We start from the raw sequence: 14,664 nt of genomic DNA on the forward strand, positions 1-14,664 counted from the left end.
TTCAAAAAGTTATTTTTTATTATGTGGGTATTAAAATAAATTACATATTTGGAAAGTACACTCAGAGGGCTATCTTTTATATTACTGACTTTTTCCAAGATTCAATCTCTAAGTGTTTCAAAATTTAAGCTCAAATGAGACAAAATCTAAAAATCAGGGAAAACACTTCCACTCAAATGAGACAAAATCTAAAAATCAGGGAAAACACTTCCACTTTTTGGCAAAAAAGTGGACTCATCTTCTTGCATTGACCCTTATCATTGAACCTTGGTATAATGTTTTAGAGAATTCTTTAATCACGTCATGCAAGATAAGGATGTTTAATTAATACATTTAACAAAAATGGGACATTGATGTTAACCCTACTATTGTCATAGGGCAGGAGGATATCAATATTATATGAAAGTTTTATGATAAAATTAGGAAACATATGAGGTAGTCCATGGAATTTTTTAAAGGTCACCTTAAATTACAACTATAATATATAATTGGAGGCTCTTATCAATAGTTTCTTTTTTTATTGGAACAAGAAGTGAATTACAAAATCAAACAAGGTTGAACTAGCTGAGTCTCATTTAGCATATTCAATATCTTATATTTTTTGGGTTTATGAAATGAAATACAATTGTTATTAAATATTGTTCTATTTCCCTTAAATTTCTATAAATTGTATCATGTTTTAAGTATTATAGTGAAATTATATCATGGTTTGATAAATTTTGTAGTACGAAAAATATTTGCTAAATTTTTCAAATTTTCATCTATTTTTGAAAAACTAACTGATTAAAATAATTTTTGATAAAGCATGAATAGAATTATTGGGACGTATCAAAGGAATTTTTCTTCTGTGGGAGACACTATAGAGTTACCGAACATCGAGGTATGATTCACATCTTATTTATGAAATTCATTGAATTAATTATATCAAAATAAACAAAGATTAAATAGTGAAAATATCATATTAGTAATTGGATTTATTTTCAATAAAATTTATGCTAGTTTTATTTCATGTTATTATATTTATTTAACTTTTGTAAAATAATAATATAATTTGATGGTACTTGTATTATTTGAAAATAAATGAAATAAAAATATTGTAAAACCTATCTATTATAAAAATATAAATCTTTGTCCTTGGACATGTAATGTCGTGGTTAAAACACTTTCAAACCCTTGCTGGACCATTGTGCCATTGTGTTCAGTGTCTTCGTCGAAAGTGTTTCAACAATATTCTCTTATTTATGACATTCCCTTGATACTCTATTTGATTAAGTATTACATGAATCTTGTAAATATGTCCTATCCCCTTTACTTCTCTATATATTATAATGTTTTTTTACGATGTAGGCGTGCCTAAGTATGCATTTCAGCATATGAGGACCACCGCATGTGGTTATAAATAATTATGCATGATGTTGTATCGGATGAGTTTCTATTCATTACAGTCTAGCTATAGAATAATAGTATCTAATGAATTTCTATCCATTACATTGAATATCAAGACCCTGATAGTCTGACCTGCGGTACCATGGAAAGAGTACGCAAGGCGGATCTACAGTTCTCTAAATATGCGACTCATTCTATAATACATGCTCATCTTTTTCAAATTAAAACGTAATCAAAGAAAGAGAAATATTGCGTTCTAGCTTCACAAATGCGCATCATAACGGAAATTGTATTGGCATATTTTAACACAGAAGTGAAAATAAAGTAAATAATGGCTTTTGCCTGTAAATAGATGCTTCTGTTCATGACTTTTGCTCACGCAATGGCAAGACGGATCCTCTCCGTACTCCAGAAGGCAGGCAAAAGATTCGACACCGCCAAGAAACAATGAGAATCCACTTTCCTTCCTTTGCGATTAAGAATAAAGTGCTAAGTTACTTCCACCCTCCACTTCTTTCTTCCACAAGCGATAATTACTCCCATCTTGAAAATGTTACCCCCTTCCTCCCCAAAAGAAAAGGTTTAATTAAGCAATGCATCATGGAGAATACTGCTCCAAGAAACTGAATCATGACAGCTCGCGAAACATAATATAATATAAAGTTAGAATGATACATATGAAAACTTTAACCAAAATTTTATATATATATATATATACTTTTTCTACTTCAGAATTATGCGTATTATGTGATTTGTTAAGCAAGATTTAATATATATTTTTTCATATGGATGAAAATTCTTAATGAATAGGAATTGATTGAGGAAGTAATTTTGAAAATTGATATTTCATTTTTGTAAGTTATTATGGTTAAGATTTGACTAACTGTTTTCTTTTCATTTTTATAAGTTATTATTTTTTGTTCATGTATATTTTATGCGAGTGTTGCATTTTTTTCTTGCACCATGTTTAAAGATAATTGGAGATTGTTGGAGTTTGTTGATAGCATGAACTTGTATGGTTGTCATTGATGTCAAACCTAGTTATCTATATGGATGTTGGTTAGGATTTACTTTTGGTTATTGCAAAATTGTTTGTTTGTTGCAGTTAATGTTTTTGGTGTTGTGTCATCCTATATTCAGGGTGGCCCATAATGGTTTTTGGTGCCCTTCGAATATGTTGCTAATTGTATTGTAGTTTAGTGGATCATATTCTTTTGGTCCAAAAGATGTTTTGAGATGTTAATTTGGGTCTCACCATGACATGTGGATATTCACATGGAGTGTTTTGCATTGGAAGTGGTTATGTGGTGACCGGTTACTATTTCTACACATTATGTTTTGTAACAGATTTGGATATTTTGTTAGCGTGTATGGATTGTTGGACCAATCGTGACAGGATGTATTGTGATATGTTTTGGTTCCGTCTTTTTCCTAGAGTGGACTTATTTAAGTATTTTAGGTCTGGGTGGCTTATTTTGTGTAATATTGTTTATTCTATTTTGACCAACTCTTAATTAGGATTTGAATGCTCTCTCTCATATTTAAGATGTGCAGATGGATGAATTGTTTGTATATGAGAAGTAAATTGTGTGAGAAGCTTATGAGAATGATTTGCAAGAAAAATTGAAGTTTGTGGTGATGTGAAATTCAATTTTTGAAGAGCTTTGAAGGTGATATATTTTGCAAGGCAGTGTGTTGTGAAAGTGAAGATTATTAGGGATGTTTGCTATAATCTTGGTCGCTTGATCTAGTTGTTCAAGGAAAATTTCATGTTAATGATAATCCTTTTCAATTTCGATTTAGCTATTTCATTTGTTGCTGATTGATAGTGAGTCCTTCAACAACAGTTTATATCTTGTCCCGAAGAAGCGATCTTCAATTGTGCTAGTCATCTTTGTATCTTGCTTTAGGTTGTGCATCTTAGTTCTACTAGTCCTTTAGGTGTTGGTGGTCCTTGGTAGTAAGTCTAAAACATTGTTATTCATATTGTGAGTTAGATTTTCATCGTGTTTTTATGTTTTGGTTTTCCACGTAAATTTGGTGTTCAAAGCGAAACACATAAATGCACAAGTGAAATTATCTTATATCATTTAAATTACATTCCTTAGGGTAACTCAACGTCATTACTTAACACAACATAAAGATGTGAACAACATCAAATAACTTTAATAACTTCAAATAACATTAATGAATGATTTCCCCTTACTTAGCCTAATGTACATTCCATCTCTAAAACATAGGAATGTAAGCATTTAACCAATCGTTACTTAATCATGTGAATCATAACATATTAAATATTCTTAATACAATAGGTTCATTTTAATGCATAAATTCTAAATGTTCCTAAGTTATCAAATTCCAAGAACCTAATTTAATCCTACAACCCAATAATATAATTAGAATCATTTCTAAATAGAATAAATCACATAAAACTTCATTACATATTATATGTTATATCTCAACAAAGATGGTCAATACAATAATACATTATCTATTTAAATAGGGAAACCATAATCTCTAACTACATCACTGGTTATCCAAGTTATATAATACAATGGTGTTTCTCAATCATAGAGAATAGATCATAACTGCTCGAAAATCCAAAGCATAATTACTGAAGTGATGTAGAACCCCCAGTCACACACATGAACATCCAACCAAGAAAATCCCAATGGAAGAAGGCATCAAACCACCTGACCATGTGGAATCAAAAAGGTCCACCTTCGTGCTTTGGAGAATGACATAAGGTCCCATACACACTCTAAACCTAGGCTAACACCTAACATCCAAGGAACATAAAACATAGGCAACAAAAATTGAAGACTAGCAACATAAGACATAAACGAAACGCACAACACAAGGCTTAACCACAAAGCACAAACTCACTAGAGTCCACCATCAAAACACAAAGGCTAAGTTAGTAGGACACATTGAGGGAAGAGTACCATCACATGCTATCACAAGGGTTATCTTAGCAGTGTCTCTCTTTAGACCTCTACGCCCATCAACAAGGGTAATCATGGCAGTCTCTCTCTAGACCCTAGCGCCCAAGTGATACCCATGTGAAACTAACTCAACCTTTCGTGAAGACAAGGGAATATAGTTATGCCAAAAAGGCCTTTCCAATCTCATCCTTAGCCTATAGTAGTACTCTAGGCCATGAGTGGGGCATCACAATTATCTTGTTTAATGTGAGAACTATCCAAACCCCTAAATCAATTTATTAATATTATCATTTGATCACAACAACCTCTAATGAAATCTCATGGAAACCACTTGAGGTTCCGACAACCACTCCTATCATGTTCCTAATAGTTAGGGTATAAAAATAAATATAAAGAGCTTTAGAGAATCACATAATATATCTTGTTCATGATTTTTCTTGCTACCCTCAGTTCTAACAGAAATTATAAAACCCTATACTATGGGATTGAACATCTAGGTCACATATTTAACCCTGTCCGGATATTGAGGACAAGAAAATACAACATAGCAAGGCTAAAACAAGCCTTCTTCACTTCGATCTCCACCAAGCTCATGAGGGTATTCCTAACTTTAGACCTCTATACTTGATAACTTTGTTAGAAACTACAATGTACAAGTTCACAAAAGGTAGATAGTTCTCAGATATATAGGGATTCTTCACATAATCTCATATTCAATCTTAATCCCATTGGCTTTAAATTTAACTAAGAACAATATATTATGCATCTCCTAAAACACATGAGGGAATGATGGAAATACAATTTCAAACTTATCCTCTAGGACCTTTAATGACCAAGGAAACACAACAATTAAAATAAATTAAAAAAGAAAGGAAATAATTTAGGTGTAACGTCCTAAATTGTACTACCTTACAATTTTCACTATATTTGGGTCCTCACTTTAGCATTTGCACCCCTAGGCCTAATGAGGACCTAATTATGCTCGTATCCTACAAATTTGACTTCATATCGACCTTGTACATCATTTAGACCCTTAGTCTTAGCCGCTAAATTGGGTAGGACTAGGGCATGGCGTTTTGGTCCCTAATAGGACCAGTGTGCCACGCCTTGGTCCTCCCAATTAGGGCCTTCCTTCGGGACCCTTGGCCATTTTAAAACTTGAGCAAGAAACCCAACCTTGTGTTGGCTCATGTCAGAAAATTAATATGCTTTTCAACTGGTAAGTATAAAAGAAGGTTGTCCCCTCTCATTTTTATAGTCCACACACATGAAATTCAATTTGACATCAAGCGATCAAGGATTCAAGTCAAGTGAGCAAGCAATAGTCTTCCTTCAAGCGTTGGAGTTGACATTCATGTTCCATGTTTTAAATGAAGACTTCATGAAACCCTAATTCTATGTTGAGACAAACAAAACTTCACGAGGTATATTATTTATGTTTTCAATCATTATTTAGCATCTCCCTCAAACTGAGAACATTTCCATTACTACAATTCAATTAACTTTCATTTCTACTTCATGGTTAATTCCAAAACTGGGGTTTAACTTAGGCAAACCTCCATTCCCAACCTATTTCCCTTTCTTTCTGTGTGTAGGAAATAGGCACGGAGCCGCGATCTTCAGAACAAGCATTATTTACAATGACGAATCAATCCTCCTTTGGAATGCGAAAAGTTCAAAGGACCAGTGCGACGAGCACCATGGTCCCAACATTTTGGGAGCTCTTTTAGGTAACAGGTCTAAATCTACATACATTGCTCAGATCCAGGTTCATGGCTCAATCCAGTGGTTGTTGCTCACTGTTTACACATTTTTACTTCAATTTCCAACACTTTTACCCTAATTTCAGCAATTCAACTTACAAAAGAGGGTTTATTAATTTACATCATCAAAACCTCCAATCCACTTAGAACTTTTAGTGTTAATCCTTGTTGATTTGTGACTAGATCTATGGGATTGAGTCGCCTCTTTTGAATGTAATGGTCTTTAAGTCATAAAATTAGTGGTTTCTTCCTTCTATGGCGGAAACCCTAATTTTTCACCATTACAATAGGAGAGCAAATTAGATTTTGATTTATAAACTTGTTTTGAACTAGATCCGGAAGCCTCATAAAGTAGTTCCTTATCCATTGGGTGAGGAGTTGAATCTAAGATCCTAAATGCCAATTTTAAACAACAAATATATCCAAATTAGTGGGCCTTTATGATATTAATGCAACCCCTTTTGTTGCTACAAGATGGTTCTTACAAATGCGAATTATTCTTCAGACTCATTGCAACCTTTATATAGAATTTTAATTCCTTCCTCGAAGGAAACCCATACACACAATCACACATCTACAAAGAAATTGTAGAGACAAATTCAAACACCTTTGATATTTTAATTGATACAAAATCAAATAAATGCACTTGGAGATAAGTCTGCAACTATTTTATTGTTTTCTCATAGACTAATTTACATTGCTGAAAGAAAAACCCATTTATTCACTGTGAGAAGCCCTCCATCAACAAACTATACACTGTTGTTCTACTCCTTTCCAAAAAACTCAGGATTCGGACCCCTCATCTATGACCATGATATTCATTTTAGAAGATAAGGAATGCAATAAGCTACCAACTATTTACATATTGGAATTTCTCATTTTCTATTGATCCACTCTCAAGAGAAGATTCCCTCAATCAGAAAACATGTTTCCCCTATGTTGTCCTTGAGCAAAACCGTCAGGTCGCTATTGAAAGATACATAAAAGATTTGGGGCAGAAACCCAAAAGATTCTGGAGAAATAGACCACCTTTTGAGTCATGCCACTATCACAGATTTGTGGCATTTAGTGCAGCGAGCTACTGTGATGCAAGATTCTTACTGCATCTTCTGGTAAAGGAGAACTTTGAGAGTCCTAACCGGGTAGGCATGCCTAGCTCAAAATACTTAATGTCTGTGTTCTCACCCATTTCTCTCTCCACATTCTAACCTTCATGGGGGGAAGGTGATGGTTAGCAAAGAGATTGGAATTATTTGCAACTATAGCCGAAGCTTATGGTTGCACTCAAATGTTTTAATAGCCCTTTGGCTACCTTCGGCAATTTTAATACCACTATAGCTACAAGGTACCTAATTTATCTACTTCATGTTGAGGCTTCTGTGAATCTTTTGTGACATGGTTCACCCAATGGTTCATTATCAAACCATCTTTCCTTATGCCAAAACATGGCTTCTCTTTATGCACTTCATCTTGCTACCTTTGCAAGCAAAAATAAAACACCCTTCAACATAAATTATTTGTTTATGAGGATACACTCATTTCTCAAGCTCTCAAGACTTGGTGATACAAGTAATGCATAATATAATCGCCCTGTTGAGAAATAATGACTAGAAGTGATTGATTTTCCATCTCACTTAGTTGCTTTCCTTTTCAAACTTCAAAGCGACTACAATAGAATATGAAGTCAATATACTATTATAATCTTGATTTATCTGCACATTGCATCTATCTGTGTGAACCGTACCTTGCTGTTGTTTCTAGATGTAGAATAATAGTGAAAATATGTTTTCATTCTTAAATTGTGGCCATAACTAACATTTGCACATGAGTCACCAATTCTGAAATCTCTCACACCTCCACCCTTAGGCTTTTTGGAGGATTTATTGGGATACTCTTGGATTTTTTGGCAGCAAGACTAGTGGTCTTAGCTCATCATCGATGATCGAGACCTTTCATTAGGTGATGATTCCATATTATTTGCTAATTTTTCATTGCCTTGTACATTCTCACTCAGCTAGCCAATTAAGACATAATCCTTTAACGAGTCCTGAGCCAATGTGTTACACTCCGTGGCACAAACTCGGGAGTCAACAAAGGCCTTGAAATAGTCTTCTGAGAACCCAAATTGTACAACTAAAAACTTTGCGATCAATAACATCACTCGGAGCTTAGTAAAATGTCTTTGCTTATTTCACTGAGTCCCAATTTACTCTGTAGGATACGTCCTGACTGCCACATCATATAGGACTTGGGGCCTCAACAATGAGTGCAAATTAGTTCAATGTGTACCAAGAACCATTGAAGCTAAGGACATCTTGGAAACAACTTAAGGCATGTGCATGTGAATCACGTCGCTAGGACATCATGAGGAGGGAAAACATTAGGATCATGACTTAAAAATATTAGGGGCACAACACACCTAAGGTTACTATGGGTTATAAATACCATCTAGGATGAAAACTCTAAGGAATGGGGCCAATCACGAATGATAGGAAACCCTCGAGAAAAGAATCTTAAACCAAAGGTAATGGTAAAAGGCAGTCACTATGCGAAAAGAAAACCCACCAAACGAAGCATTCCTTCATTTAAAACTAGGGAAAATTTCAAAATTTAATACCTAAGGCATGTTGCAAGGTCTTTTGCAGGGACATAATTATGGGCCTCGTTTAAAGTTTTCCATGGGGACCAAAATTTTCTTCAAAATTTGAGGGTGCTAACACATCCTATCAAAGGTTCTGTTGGATCTCAAGTCAAATTGGAGGGTTTGGTAATAAAGTGAACCTATTTGGTTACTAACTTCCTCACTTTAGGCTCTGCAAGACCTAGGCAGGTATACCTATTCACTAGTTGCTTCTGATGACTAATGCTTTTTGTAGCAGATTGAGTATCTTGATCTAAATTCTTCCCTACGTCAGAATGGCATAGGTTCCTAAGATAGGTGGCGTTTAGATGAGTTCAAGATTGTTTTTGTGAAAGCTATTCGATCTTTTCACTTGCAATTTATAAGTATGTATACTATTGCTAATTGGTTTTACGTGTCCTACTCAACTAGTCCTATTGTTTTAATGTAAAGGTAATTAAAAGATTGTGATTTGTTAATGACCAGTGTCTTCCTTGTTATTTGGGCTACAAAGTCTTATATTCTTCTAGGACTTAATGTATGATTTATGAGATAATTCTTAAACTTACCCCTTTGGTAAATCTGTCAATTACTGTTTCTTAAAAGGGATATGTCAGATGTTTATGTTATAGACAGCCTGAATGAATTTAACCCTAAGCTTAAGGGACCATTCAAGAAAGAGCTACAAGGAACAATGACATTTCACTAGTAGATGTTTTGATTCTAATTTATAACATAAGAACATAAACTTCACTGCAAGAATACAAGTAATCTTATCTTCTCAGAGATAATATCACAAACAACTACCTATAGAAAATGAAATAAATCACAACACATGCAAAGGAAAACAACTGATTGTATTAAAGGTTCAAATTAGTATCGTATTATCCAGAGTTTATATTATATTTCTTTAAAAAATCCCCCCCTTTTCTCTGGTTTTGATTTCTCCTTTTATAATATTCAAGGAGTTTTTTCAAACTGTTACAATGCTTAATAACAAAGTCATGTTGCCCTAAAATATATTAATTACCACCTTTGTTAATTTATACTACAGTTTTAGGGTTATGACCCTTCACACTAATCGGTACAATTTTATATTTAATTAACTATGTTTAATAGATTAAAGTATTTCGATTTTAATCTCTTTACCTCTGTACTTTGCAAAGAAGGTTATAATAATCCTCCTTCACTGGCAACTTCCCATAACAATATTCACTTAATGAAAATAATTCTCCCTTTGAATAATGTGTTTATTTTTAAGTGGCAAAGCAAATATTCCCCTTTAAAAATATTTATTATACTTCCTTTTATGAAAGATATTCTATAAAGAAGTTTCACACTCAAAATTACTCCCTTTCCATTTCAAGCTTCTCTTTGCCCCACTCCTCTATATTTTAATTCATAGGGTTTATCGATGAAACTCTTCCTTTCGATGAAACACTATTCAAATTTATAGATATCATAGTTTCATCGAAATCTGAGGATTATTAAATAAGCTCTATTTCTTTTTCAATAATTTTACCCATCTTTGTAGTTGCATTTGTTTTGAATTTCTTCAGTCATTGTTTGAAACTCACCACTGGGAAGTCATATAATCTGGTTTGATGCCTGTGAATTGTATTTGCTTGTAAAATTTTGAAACTTTCAAATAGATCAACCTTGCATTCCATGATACCGTATTTCCTCGAGGCAAAAATTCCGTGCTATGTCTGCTAATACAACTTGTATGTTTCACATGCCATTTCGATACATTATTATGCTGCTCGCTTTATATTTTTATTTGTCCATGTACATATTGGCTTATATGTTTCTATATTGGCATTAAACATATTGGCATTATGTCTATGTTGTTGAGTAATTTTTATCAACTCATGTCATGTCCATGCTTGATTCCAAGGCTAACATGTTGGCTGAAGGCTGCAAACTTGGCTTAATATCGGCCAACTGCATTTTCCAGAAAGTTTTTCATTTTAAAAATTTAACAAACTCATTTTGTGTAAATGGACTGTTGTATGTGATGATACCTTCAGAAAGAGTGGTGCAAACAATTAGTGTTCTTTGTCTATGATTTCATCTCGCTCACATATCTACCATTGCATCTTTGCTTTAATACTTGACCAAACTACCTCCTTTTAGCTTTTCGCACGTCGTAATCTATTTGAAACTTCTACTTTGGTGCAGGCTAGATAGTGGGTAGGGTTAGGTTTGAATCTTCCCCAAATTTGGAAAGCCATCACCAATTTCCTTTATCGATATATCTTACCCTTTCGGTAAGACATTTTTTTATCATGCCAATGAGCTATGCTATGCCCAAAACATGGAGAACCTTTACAAGTTATTTGCTAGAACATGGAGCACGCCGATACTTTCATTTTTCCTCTCGGATGATTTAAATATTTAATTATTCCATAATTTGATATCAGAAACTATAGAAAAATATTGAAATATTTTAATTTGTCTTCTTGCCATTTCAGAGAAATTTTACTATAGTCAAACCGTGCATCCTCAAGCCATGAGCCATTATGATATTTAAAATAAAACATGGGTTTCTCATCCATTTTTGAGTAGCTCGCAAATTTCAAGTACCTTTTTTGTAAATTGACCCTACCGACTACATCGCTCACTCAGAGAAGATTAAAATAATATGTCATATGATCTCGTATGACCATGAAATCGGAACCAAAATCACTTGAGACCAAAATAATAGGTGGGTCGCTTTCAAGATTTCAAAATTTGAAACTTTTTTCAGATGCGTTTTTTGGCTCAAGCAGTCAGGAAACAATGTAAAATCTTGTCAAAACTTTTCTTTAGACTACCCATGCTGGAAAGCATGCAGACATTTGAGCCAATAATTTGAAGCAAAAAATGGTTCTATAAAATCCACCTTGACCTGTGAGATATTATCCATCAAATTTGGCTCTAGAGTGTTTTTGACAATATGTTGTTCTGAGGACAATGCAAACTCGAAAAAAGTTGGAGCTTAAGAAAAATATCAAACGAGCTCCAATGTTTACAAAATCTTGCAAGAATATTTATGAAAGTGACATAAATGTTGTCCTAAGATGGTTTTGTATGATGATCATCAGATGCAAAGGAATTAATTCCCAAAGGTGCCTCGGAATAGTTATGTGACTAGACTAGTGTGTACCTAAATTTTGCTACTTGACAGAGGCATCAAATTTGACCGGGAAAGGATCAATATGGATAATCATGCTCATTTATAATTGGTAACCCTAATTAAAAGGTCAAATTCCTTATCAAACTTAATAGTTGGATGGGCATTTTTAGGGGTGTTTGCTGGTTTTGCTTATTTAAGGACCCTAAATTTTGCAAAAAATGAGGGTTCCAAACTTCCAACAGGGTCCATGTCAAATATGAACCATAATAAGTTTTGATCCATAATCCTATATTCCAATAAACTCATGTAGTAATCCAAATATGAATCCAACAATTCATTATGCAAGGTATATTAATCTCTCTTAAATCCAATATACAATATATATTGAAATTCCCAAGAATGAAATATCAAAATCTGGAAAAAGATATTCTGAGGAGTCGTAAAATCCTGAAAAAAAAGCCTTTGGTTTGACTTAACTAAACTCAGGCTGCAAAAATCAGTTGGAAAAGTTAAAATAATAGAACAATGCTTGTACAAAATTATCTGGCGCATTCACCAAATCTGCTAGCGCCTTTACAAATTCTTTTGGCACTTTCGCGACTCAGAATAGCATATATAAAACATAGAATGATGCATATAACATATACAATCGTGCATACATAGAATAGTGTAGTGTTTTCATGATTTAGGATGGTGCCTTTGTTAACCAGAATGACTCATACACACATCAGTCTAGCGCATACGGCAGACAAAATACCACATATAACCCTTGTTGTGACTCATATACAACAAAGAGCCAAACAAAACTTGGACGCAAAAAAAAGTATCAACTGAATACGAAAGAACTCAAAAACACAATATGACTCAGATAAAATAAAGGAAAGGAATGTTCAACAACCAATTTACATGATCCTATGATCATAAAATAGGAGCAAGATCCATAGGATCCCAACACATGGGATATAATCTCAATAAGATGTCTCTCAGACTCTGAACTCTAGACAGCCCAAATATTAGAATTTAAAACACAAAATTCGTAAACACAACACCGCCTCCAAAGAAAATGACAACACAATCCCCTCGTCAAATCATATTTATAGATAAGGGTAAAATATAGAATTACAAATAGAGCAACAACCACCAATGGGTATGATAACAAAATCCTTTCATATATAAATAAAATTTGAGAAGAGTAAAACACAAGAACTCCATAATACATCGAGATATTTTCTAGACACTTAGTAAACAATCTTTCTTTAAAACAAAATGCATAATATAGGATGCAGAACCATCAATTTGGAAGTATAAATAATGGACAATGAAACTTGAAGAAGAAAATGCACATTCAATCTGAAACACCAACAAATCCACAATCCAACAACTCCTCTCACGCATACACAACCACAAAATGCAAATGGAAGAGAACTCCAATCCTCAAATCATACACATAAATTCTCTTCCCAAATCCAAGATCAAAATTCAAAACTTTCCTAGGAAATTTCACGACAAAAACTCCTTCCAATCTTTTTCAAAAATCATAATAGTCATACCTCATCACAACCCCAAAATTAAAATAATAAAAATAATAATAATATTAAAAACCCTTCACAAATATCAAGAGAAAATAAATAAGTTAAATAATGACCTCCAATTACAACTCCCAAAAGACCAATCATAAAAAGGGGTAAGTAAATAATTAATAAGAAAATAAATAATAAACAATAAATAAGTAAACAAATAAATCAATCAATCAATAAATAAACAAACAATAAGCAAATAATTAAATAATTCAATGCACAAACGAACATACATTCCCAACAATTATAACTTCACCAAATAAACATTAATTTTATTATAAACTTCAATAAATAAATATTTATATCCATACCAACCATCATTATTAATTTTACACAAATGAACTATATATGTATCAATTAATCATTTAATTAATAAATTACCACAACTCATAGAGTCAACCCAATATGAAATTAAATAAAATACCACATAACACCTAACAAGGCAACTCTAGCCAAAACACTAGGACTGACAAGACACCAACTAAACCTAGAATATGATAGGACCTCATGTCATCTTCGATCAACTTGCCATTGGGATTAGACATATGCTTAGACTTGTGAAGCCAGGAAGAGTCAATGTCTAGCACCTATATCCTATATAATATCAAACATCTATACAACAACATGTACATTTTCTATAACATTGTTGGTTGAAAATTTTGTACACGTGAAAGCAAACAAAATTGTGGCTTCAACCACAGTGTGTGAGTATGAAACTCTCCTAATTAAAGGAAGGCTCCCCCTATCTATCTAAAACTGAAATAAAAACAGGATGGGACAACAGTCTTCCTTCTTTCTTCAAAGAAGCATATATCCTTTTCTCTCCTTAGAAAAGTGATAGCAAGAAAATGTATAATAATGGTAACAACTTCAAATCAAAATGAAAGAAAGGAAATGAAGTTTCGTGCAAGCTCAAAGACTCCTGTCACTTCCTTTGGGACGAGACAACAATATCAAGCTGAAAGACTTGACTATTGGAAGTCCTATCTACCTTTTGCTATACTAAATTTTACAACGAATAAAAGACAGCAGTTCAAAGACTGGAATAATCTATTCTTTCAACACAAAGACAAGAACTAATGCAAGCTCAAAGACTTGCTGCTATTTCTTATCAAACAATAATTTTTTCTCAAGAAAAGACGCAAGCTCAAAGACTTGCTGCCCCTTCTAGAGATTTTCCTTTTTAATTAATCTTCTCTACTTGCAGCTCAAAGACTTCAAATCAGATTAGACTAAGCTCCTTTAGAAACACTTT

The 14,664-nt window shown here is 33.3% G+C and overlaps 1 protein-coding gene across 1 annotated transcript in view; it reads left to right on the forward strand.

Moving 5' to 3' along the window:
- Positions 1 to 808: 808 nt before the first annotated feature.
- The window catches only part of LOC131032915 (MADS-box transcription factor 14), a 47,625-nt gene continuing 33,769 nt past the window's right edge, over positions 809 to 14,664 (forward strand). Inside the window, exon 1 of the mRNA XM_057964019.2 lies at positions 809 to 880. The gene's annotated coding sequence lies outside the window, so the exon portion shown is untranslated. The remainder of the gene's footprint in view (positions 881 to 14,664) is intronic.

The sequence above is a fragment of the Cryptomeria japonica genome, chromosome 3, assembly GCF_030272615.1.
Source record: "Cryptomeria japonica chromosome 3, Sugi_1.0, whole genome shotgun sequence".
Lineage (NCBI taxonomy): Eukaryota > Viridiplantae > Streptophyta > Pinopsida > Cupressales > Cupressaceae > Cryptomeria > Cryptomeria japonica.